Source organism: Trichechus manatus, unplaced genomic scaffold, assembly GCF_000243295.1.
Source record: "Trichechus manatus latirostris isolate Lorelei unplaced genomic scaffold, TriManLat1.0 scaffold00002, whole genome shotgun sequence".
Classification (NCBI taxonomy): domain Eukaryota; kingdom Metazoa; phylum Chordata; class Mammalia; order Sirenia; family Trichechidae; genus Trichechus; species Trichechus manatus.
The window spans coordinates 29,370,013-29,379,451 of NW_004443938.1; the positions used below are offsets into that span (position 1 = coordinate 29,370,013).

The following is a 9,439-nucleotide window of genomic DNA, read 5'->3' on the forward strand; positions in this document are numbered from 1 at the left end:
GGATGAGATGACAGGAAGCAGCCGCAGGATCCAGAGAGAGCAAAAAGCCAGAAAGTCTGCTTATATACAGATACGGGCCACACCCCAAGGAGACTCCCTTTCATCTGATTGGCTACTCACAGTATATTCAATCATGGGAGTGATTACATTAAAACACGGAGAATCATGGCCCAGCCAAGCTGACAGACAATCTTAACCATCACAGCTGCTAACCAAAATGTTGGCAGTTCAAACCCACCCAGCAGCTCTCTGGGAGAAAGACATGGCAGATTGATTTGCTTCTGTAAAGATTACAGCCCAGAAAACCAAATGGACGCACTACTACTCTGTTATATGGGGTCGCTATGAGTTGAAATCAACTTAATAGCACCTAACCACAACCAGCACGTCCTCTCTTTGATGTAATGCTTTTAATTTGCTACCTTACTTTACATAAAATTTTCTAGCTAAAGGCCTGAATTACTGTGCAAGGTTTGTGACAATTATTTGACTTCCAGCTTTCTTCTCTTAATTCAGGACTCCAAGCTATATTTTTAAAAAGTGTCAAATGTACCAGAGGTTTGACCTACAGCTAGGTTGGGGATGGGGCAAGTAATTGTTTCCAAAACTGTTACAAGTTTAAAGACTTGGTTACCAATAACACATTTCATTGGTTAAACTCAAGAAAAGGTTTTTCTAAAACATTTTGAGATTGTTAATGAGAAACAATTCTCATTTCTTATAATATAGTATATCCAATTTCTGTGGCAAAGGTTAAAACCAAAATCTCTCCCCTCATCCACCCTCCCATACAGGGCAATTTTTTTTTTTTAATTGTAATTTGATGTTTTGCCTTTAGAAACCACTGCAAGAGCTCGGAGGAATTTGATAGTCCTTGATAAGTTCTCTTCCCAGTTTTTCTCCCTTGCTTTCCCCTTTCTTCCTGACTCTTTTCTTCTGATCCTGCTGGACTGGCAGGTGTTCAAACTTCAGAATCTTATGGCTAGAAGGGAACCCTTTTATTCTTTGGATGAGGAAATAGAGGTCCGGAGAGGGGACACAAGTCTTCCTCAAGGTCAGGGTCAGAGCTGAGTTCTGTAGTCTGAGCTGACAGAGCCACCTTGCCCCCACCTCAGAAGCCTAGATCATCATGGCCACCCTCTCCACAGGCCCTGAGCAGAGACAACCTCTTTGGGTGACAGAAACATTGCTTTTGCTTTTTCCTCTCTGTCACATCATCTTTCCACATCCTTTCCCCTTCAATTTGTGTCATATTCCTAGACTCCTAGTGACCTCATGATAGCCCATGTCAGACAAGTCCAAGCTTTAGATCTCTCTGTCTCACCTCCCTGCAGGCCTCTGGATATCATCTCCATCCTATGCTTTGTCAAGATAATTCAGTTTGAGTCCTACGCTTGCTGTCACTCTGGAAAAGCTATCTAATAATTTAACCTCTCATAAGAAGTTAATGACTAATTAAGAGCTTAGAATATTAAGAGCTCCCTTCTTGTATTTGGCTTCTAATAGAAGATTTCTATAGATGCTCAGCCTTAACCCCAAGCAGTGACTGTTTGGTGGAGGAATTTCAGCTATAACTAATTTGGGGATGGGAAGAGGGTGATGGAAAAAAAGGTGGAAGAGGCTTAATGTGATATTTTTAAATTCTTAAAGTTGTATCATAAGCCTAACCAGTTGCTGTTGAGTGATCCCAGCTCATGGCAACCCTGTGTGTGTCAGAGTAGAACTCTGCTCCCTTGGGTTTTCAATGCTGATTTTTCAGAAGTAGATTTCCAGGCCTTCCTTGTGAGGTGCCTCTGGGTGGACTTGAACCTTCAACCTTTTTGTTAGCAGTTGAGCACATTAACCAGATGCACTTCAGGCATCTGTAATCCTGGACAGAGTACTATTCCTACTGGTTGTTTCCTAATTTGAATTTTTTTAGTCTTTAAGGTTATCCACAAGAGACCATTGAACTCACCTTTCTCAGAATAAAGATTAGCTCTGGGCATCCTTTGAGTGCCCTGTAGAATGTAAGACACTAGCTTCACTGGCAGCTTGGATTGATGAAATTCACAGTATTTGTCCATAAACTGTGGACAGGGCTAGTCATAAGCAAAACCAGAAAATCTTCAGTTTTCCTCCTTTCCATCTCCACTAGCTCACTTCTCCCTCACCCTTCTCTCCCATGGGTGTTCCTGGCATATATTCCCTGCTCCAGCATGCCTCTGTCCCCTCTCCATCCTTCCCATCCCCAGGGCTGGGACATTCACTGAGGCAAAATTTAGTTGAACAAAAAGATTTTGCGAGATAATCTACCTGTTTAATTGTTAATAGGATACAAATCCAAACACTGTAATGTAGTTTCTTTGCCCTAATATAACCTCCTTTGGTTGGGGACTGAAGAGGTTTTGTTCTAATTTATTTTGCAAAGATGAAATCTGGTTAAAATAAGCACTGCAGGAATATCTTTGAGAAGAAAAGGTAGCCAGTGTGTCACAAAGGATAACATGAAACCTGAGAAATGTAAAGAAGAGGGGAGAAGGGTTTTTCAATCCTAGGGACAAAGTATATAGCAATAGTTCTCAAATTTTAATGAGAATAGGAATCACCTGGGGATCTTACTCACTATGGACTTTCTCAGGCCCCAGTCCTGAGCATTTTGATTTTTAAAATACAGGGGACAGCCTAGACTTAAATAAGCACCTCAAGAAACATTGCTATGGGTGGCCTTGGAACATACCTGGTGCAAATGTGGTTGGTTGGATGTCTTTGTTGGCCTTGTGAAAGCGATGATGATAAACACCTTATCCTTCACTCCTAACAGATGTCACCCTGAGTCACGTGACTCTGACAGATTGGTTCTTATTTACTATCCCCCGCCCTAGTCTCCAACCAAAGGAGGTTATAGTGGGATAAAGAGACTGATTTACATTAGAGTGGATCTGTATCCTATTAGCAGTTCAACAGACAGATTTTCCCTAAAAATTCTTTTCTTCAACTAATTTTTGGAGCCATGAGTATTCTTTACACCATACCAATCATGGCACTGTTTAAACTTTTCTTCATATACCAGTTAAAGCAGACGAGTAAGAAGTGGGAGCTCCATCAGAAAGGCAGTTCTAAACCATTACTCTTTACAAAAACCTAAGGCTAGACTCTATTTATTCATTAGAACTTCATAGCAGATAACCCTTTAGTGTCTTATTCGAAGTACTATACATTTATCTGAAGGAATGGCATGCCAGTTAATTCATTTTGCATGGTTTTGCAGAGAGATTTATTACAGAGATACATATAGAATTTAGAGCCAGAAGGAACCAGATACATCATCTTGACCAACTCTCTAATTTTAAAAATAGAGAAATCAAGGTCAAAAGTCTTCAGGGATATAGTGGTCACCTTTCCTCCCCCGTCCTCACGCTCCCGTCTGTACAATTCCTTTCTTTCAGGAACTCCCCTTTCCATGAGGACCACTCTCTGAGGTCTAGGTATCACCAAGCAGATCACCTCATCACCAAAGCCTAGTGACTGGTTCCGGCACAAGAACATGACTAAGGCTGCCTGAGTCATCTGGGAAGAAGGTATTTTCCCATTGGAGTTGCTAAGGTAGGAAAATGATAGTCTGGGACTGTGGCACCCTCCTGCAGTATTCCTCTAAAGAGCGAAGACAAATAAAGAGGTACGTACAGCTGAGAGATGGAGAAAAACAGAACCGGGGTAATATCATTTGCACCCCAGGATTTCATTGAGTTGGAAATTAGACTATGACTTCTATTTATGCAGGTCAATGAATTCACTTTTTTTGTTAAGTTAGTTTGAACTGGTTTTTTAACTTGCAACTGAAAGAGTCTTGATTAGTAATAGGGATGTGCCTGGTTCTAGAAGCTTTATATACAATGTCTCCTGGCACCCAGTTTTCCTGCCTGGGTATATCCAGCTCCATGCTCTGTGGCAGTAGGTCTCAAGTTTTAAAATGCATACGAATCAGCTATATTTTCTGTTTAAAATGCAGATTCTTAGGCCCACAAAGATTTGTATTCATTGGGACTAGGTGGTGAAGGCTCCAAATCTGTTCCTTTATCCAGCTTTTTTCTGGGTGAGAAAAATTGTTACTGTGGCCAGGGAAGCTGCTCCATCCACAGGCTGTCTTACTCTTACTCTGCACCAGCCACACTGTTCTCCTTCAGGTTCTGCAAACATGCTGGGCCTGCTCTGGTCTTGGAGCAAAGATTAATCTCAGTTGTTCTCTGCCTGAAAAGCTTCCCCCTCCCCGCCCCCTAATATCTCCACAGCTAAATCATTTCCCTCTAGTCTTGGCAAAAATCTTACCTTCTCAACAAGACTTACTCTAACCTCCCTACTTAATACAGCAATACACATACCACCACCGCTTGCATATACCTTCCTCTGCTTTATTTTTGTTCCCCATCTATAATACCTTGTGAAGCCCTTATGGCGCGGTGGTTAAGAACTTGAAGGCTAACCAAAAGATCGGCAGTTTGAATCCACCAGCCGCTCCTTGGAAACCCTATGCGGCAGTTCTACTCTGTCCCATAGGGTTGCTATGTGTTGGAATTGACTGGACAGCAATGAGTTTGGTTTTGGTTTTTATAATACTGTGTATCTTCCGAAGTTCGATATATTTTTTATGTTTACTGTCTATCTTGTTCTTCCTACACCCCCCTACCACTAGAATACAAGCTTCCCGAGAGAGCAGGAATCTCTGATTTGTTCACTGGTGTATCCTATATACCTACCAAAACTCATTGAACCACTGCCGTGGAGTCAATTCTGACTCACTGTGACCTTCCCCCCTCAGAAAACAAACCTATTGTTGTGGAGTTGATTGCAGTTCATAGCGACCCTATAGGTTAGAGTAGAACTGCCCTACAGTGAAAATACCCGAACAAAAAAACAACAAATGACAAAAATGCTCATTGCCGCTGAGTAGATTCCAACTCATGGAGACCTGTATGTTACAGAGTAGAACTGCTTCATGGGATTTTCTTGGCTGTAATCTTTACAGAAGCAGATAGGCAGGCCTGTTTTCCTCAATTCCACTGGGTGGATTTGAACCACCAACATTTAGGTTAGTAGATGAGAGCCAACTGTTTGCATTACCTAGGGACTTCCAGTACATAGTAGGTACTCAATAAATAGTTTCTGAATGAAAGTGATTCTGGTATAAAATGCCACAGAGACATTAATTCTTTCGCTTTCTTAAGCTTCCATAGGCCAGATTACCAAGCTTTCCTTCCCTTTAAAACAGAGAAGTGACTAGATCAACTTTGCTCCACCCAGCCTCACTTCTCATAGGGCTTCTTAGGGATGACTGCAGTTTCCCACCAATGCCAATTGTGATTTCTCAGGTTTTCTAGAAAGATGAGTTTTTCTGTTACCACATTGTCCTCACATGTAAGTAAATGGGCAGATATTCACAATTTTGGGTGGTACGCTTGGATACAGACGTAAGATATGGATTTCAAAGGAAATTCACTTGGAGGGAGGAGGCCTCAGGCCCTTTTGAGAGGTCCCAAAGCAGTTAGGTCAGTAGGACTGATCACAGGAAGAGACACGGAAACAAACAGCGCTTTCTATCAGGATCCCAATGCAGGTCATGCTCTGGAATGGCAGGTGTTGGTTCGCCCTGGAGCTGTGATGGTGACTCACACGCAATTGCATGCAAACACGCAGCATTAGAAGCAGGTGAGTGGAACGTATTTACTTAAAGATAATAATTCTTCCCAGCAGGGGTGATGTCTCCTAGTTTATACATATTTACAAAATAATCTGTTTCAGTGCAATTCTGTTGTCTCCTTTGGATCTTTATAATTTCGAAGCAAATAACAATATAAAAAGCATCAAAGTTTGACTAAAGGTTGTCTCCAAGGGCCCTCTCTGGTGATGGGATCAGATAATCTTGGGGAACAGTCAGGAACCATGTGTCAGAATTTTAAGTCCAAAACTGATGTGTATTTGCTTTTCCATTTGCTTTTCTAAAAAAAAAAAAAAAAAAAAAAATTCATTTTTACAGTTCAATTACCTGAGTCTCTTAATATTAACATTATACCCACTTAATCTAGTTTTTTAAAGAGGGATTTAAGATTTCAACTAACATTCATTCTAGTGAAGCAAAATACTGCCTACTGCTTTCCTTAACTCTGTCTGGGAGTTTGAGCAACTGCTGTTGTGTGGTGTTGAAGGGAAATTGGATTCTTAAAGAAACTGCTTAATCTTGTCTATTAAAGCAATTAAATAAAATGGGCTCTGGGAGTATGTTGCAGGTGGGTTTCAAAGTAAAAAGAAAATTTTTTCTTGAAAATCACATTTTGCGTCTTAATGGATGTTTAAAAATGCAACTGCATACATTTAAGAGAAAACGATGATTGGGGAGTTTGTATTAAGTGGTTCAAGTTAAGTCAAGAAAGGATGAATATTAAAGGACCTATACAATGAAAGCAGAAGCTGCTTAAGTAGAAGTAGGCCCTGAATTTAAATTAGATCAATCTAAAAGAAGGGCTAGTGAAACTTATTCCAAACCGTTTAGATTTTTCTCCCTTGAAAAACAAAAAATGTCAAAAAAGAATGTATCACCGCTTAATTTTGCAGAGGCGCCCTTCACGGCAAGGTCGCCAATCCATGGGGTCTGCCAAAATACACTGATTATAGGTCGAAAAGAAAAACAAAACAAAACAAAAACGAAACCAGCAGCGCTTTCTCGCAGCCAGTAAAGGGGGTGCCCTCCTTTTTAATATATTCATTTTTAATGAAAAGGGAAGGGAATATTTTATATGTCTTGGCAGTTGGTCCCTTTCCGCGAAATCTGAAAACTCGAGACGCAAAACATTCCGCAGTTGTTGGTGAAATACCTGCCTTAAAAGCAGAGCCGCAGTTAATGTCTTTGGCCCGGAATTCCAGAGACTAATTTCCACCCCTCCCACGGAGTCACCTGCTCAGGGGGAACCCCAGCCAGAAAGCCGGGTCGCGCCAGGTCAAATCTTGCGCGTCTCTTGTTTACCCCGCCCGGAGCAGGGCGGCGGCACGCCTGGGTGGGGAAGGCGGCTTCTGCCCGCGGCGCCCGGGGCGCTCGCCTCGGCTGGCTCTGTGAAGCTGCTCCGGCGCCCGGGCGGGGCGGCTTGTAGTCCCCGCCAGACGGGGGACCACCCCGAGGAGGCGCTACGGGCACCGGTCCGGCAGCCACCAGCCGCTCTCGGCTGCCGCAGCCTCCTTTAGAGCCTCCCCCGAGGGTACACACGACTCCACACATGCCGGGTAACGGCCGAAGGGAGCCCCGGTGTCCCCCGGGTATCTCCGGGTTGGGGCGGAAGCCAAGAGCCCCGGAGGCCACTCGCCTGGGATTCCCCCGCCCCCCGGCCCCGCTCTCACTGGCCAGAGCGTGCTTTCCCTCCCTTCTCTTCCGAGGAGAGGCACGCGCGCAGGGTGGAGGTCTCGGCTTGTCCTGCGCCACCAGCACCCAGATCCCAGCGCGGCCCACCAGGAAACCTGCATCTGCTCCCCGCACCGCTGCTCAAACCATTTGAATACACAGCGAGGGCGGGCCGCGCTGCCTGTGCTAGGTGCGCCCCGGGGGCCGGGCGAGTGACCCCAGGGAAGGCAACTGGGGCATTTCGAGCGCGTGAAAAGTTCGCGCTTCCGTTCGCCCTGCTGGAAGGGGCACGGAAAGTGGTAGTAAACAGTCTGCAAAGCTCCTGCAACGCAGCCAGGAGCTACGGTCTGATTTTGTTTTTCTTGACTGATAACCTGATCGTGAGTAGAGGCGGGGGCGAGAGGGAGAAAAGGGTCCAGGAGTTCACAGCCAAAATCATAATGACAACCCTGATTATTATAGAATTCCATTTGCCAGAAAAGCAGGGAAGACTGGGTGGGAAACGGGGAAAATAGGGAGGGGGGGCGAAGGAGGTTTCCACATCCTTAAAGGAAATTCTCAGGCTCCTGGAAACGCCCAAGTTTTGCATGACAAGCAGAGACTGGCTCTCCGGGGAGTTCCCGGTTTGCAGCGAGCGCAGCGCGGCTGCGATCTCCCTACTGGGCCCGGCCCTGCCCTCGCGGCCGCCTCCCTACCCCGTAGCCCAGCGCGCGGCACATCCCTCGCCCGTTCGCCGGCTCCAGACTGGTTTTTCTGGTTCAGCCTCCCTCCCTGGGACGCGCTGGGGGATCCGATGACGTCGCTGGCTGAGTCGCTCCCTCTTCCTCCTCCCTCGCCTCCCCTCCCCCTAGTAACTTCTGTTCAGCGAGGCGCTGCCAGGAATAACCCCAGCGTCCACAGCCGGGCGGGGAGCGGCCGCTGCGGCTCCGCACGCAGCCAACTGCGGCTCGGGCCTCGCGGCGCCCTCCCGAGCTGGCGGCCCCTGCCCTGGGTCCCTCTCCGTACAGTGTCAGAAAAATAAATAAAGGAAAGAGGAGCTTGGGCTGGCGGTCGGGATCTCTTCCCTCCCTCCCCGCCCGCCCTCCCTCCCTCTGTCCTTAAGGAAATGCTACCAGACACCCCCCACCAGACACGCTCAGCCTGGGCGAGGAGCGGCCGCCGCGGCAGCGAGAACAAGGGCACCAGGGGGGTTTCCTCTCCCTGTTTCTCTCCCTCCTCTTCCTTTTCGTCCTCCTCCTCCTCCTCCTCAACGGTGACTTTCCAGGTGAGCGGCCGCCGCGGCTGCGAGGATCCCCCTCGCCCGCTTCGAGCTCGGCCCGCCGCGTCGCGCCCTCCTCACGCTCCTGTCACCCGGCGGCGGCCGGGAGCTGACAGCCGTCCGAGGGGCTCGCGGCCCGGAGGAGGGCGACCGGCGGGAGGCGGGCTGGAGGTGACGGGGTGGAGAGGCGGAGAGCGGGCGCTGGCGAGCGCTGTCTCTCCCCCGGAGGAGGGTCTCCGAAAAACATCCTCGGTGACTGTGGCACAAGTACTTGCCAAATTGTGTCTTGGACGTTGACGCTCCCAGGAGCGGGGAGCAACTTGGAGGGTCTCCGGGCTCGTTAGCAATATTCCTTCACGTCTCTACTTTGGGATGCTGGGTGCAGCCTTGGGGTGCGTGCGGGGTGAACCATTTGGGAGCAGAGCGGCGGGAATCTAGGTTCCTCCTCGGCTCGGTAAGTGGCCTCGGTGCTGTTTTTCCTGCCCTCCCGAGCATTATTAGCTTGTTTCACTTTACACTGGAATCTCCGCCGCTGCGCTTCATTCCCGCCGGGCGCGCGCCCCCAGCCCCTTCCAAGGGGTAAGGATCGGAGGGGACCAGCGTTGGGCAATGTGGGGAATACCCTGACTGAGGCGCTATGCTGATGAGGGGAGGCTGCTTTGCGTAATGTCCTGGGGGGAGGGGGCGCGCGGGAGCGCTGGAGGCAGGAATGTGCCTGGGTACTAATGAGGGACGTGCACCGGCGCGCACGGCCCGCTACCGCTGCGGCTGCCGCGGCCGCCGGCGGCCCGTTGTCAGGTAGCGGGGGAGGGGGC

At 47.7% G+C, this 9,439-nt stretch overlaps 1 protein-coding gene across 3 annotated transcripts in view; it reads left to right on the forward strand.

Annotated features, from left to right (window-relative positions):
- Nucleotides 1-7,640: 7,640 nt before the first annotated feature.
- Nucleotides 7,641-9,439, forward strand: part of HIVEP2 (HIVEP zinc finger 2) — a 243,284-nt gene continuing 241,485 nt past the window's right edge. Inside the window, exon 1 of one of the 3 annotated variants that reach the window (XM_023729534.1) lies at nucleotides 7,641-7,746. The gene's annotated coding sequence lies outside the window, so the exon portion shown is untranslated. Of the gene's footprint in view, nucleotides 7,747-8,596; nucleotides 9,079-9,334; nucleotides 9,423-9,439 lie in introns of those variants that run through there. The other 2 variants (XM_023729576.1, XM_023729567.1) reach the window with 2 other exon arrangements.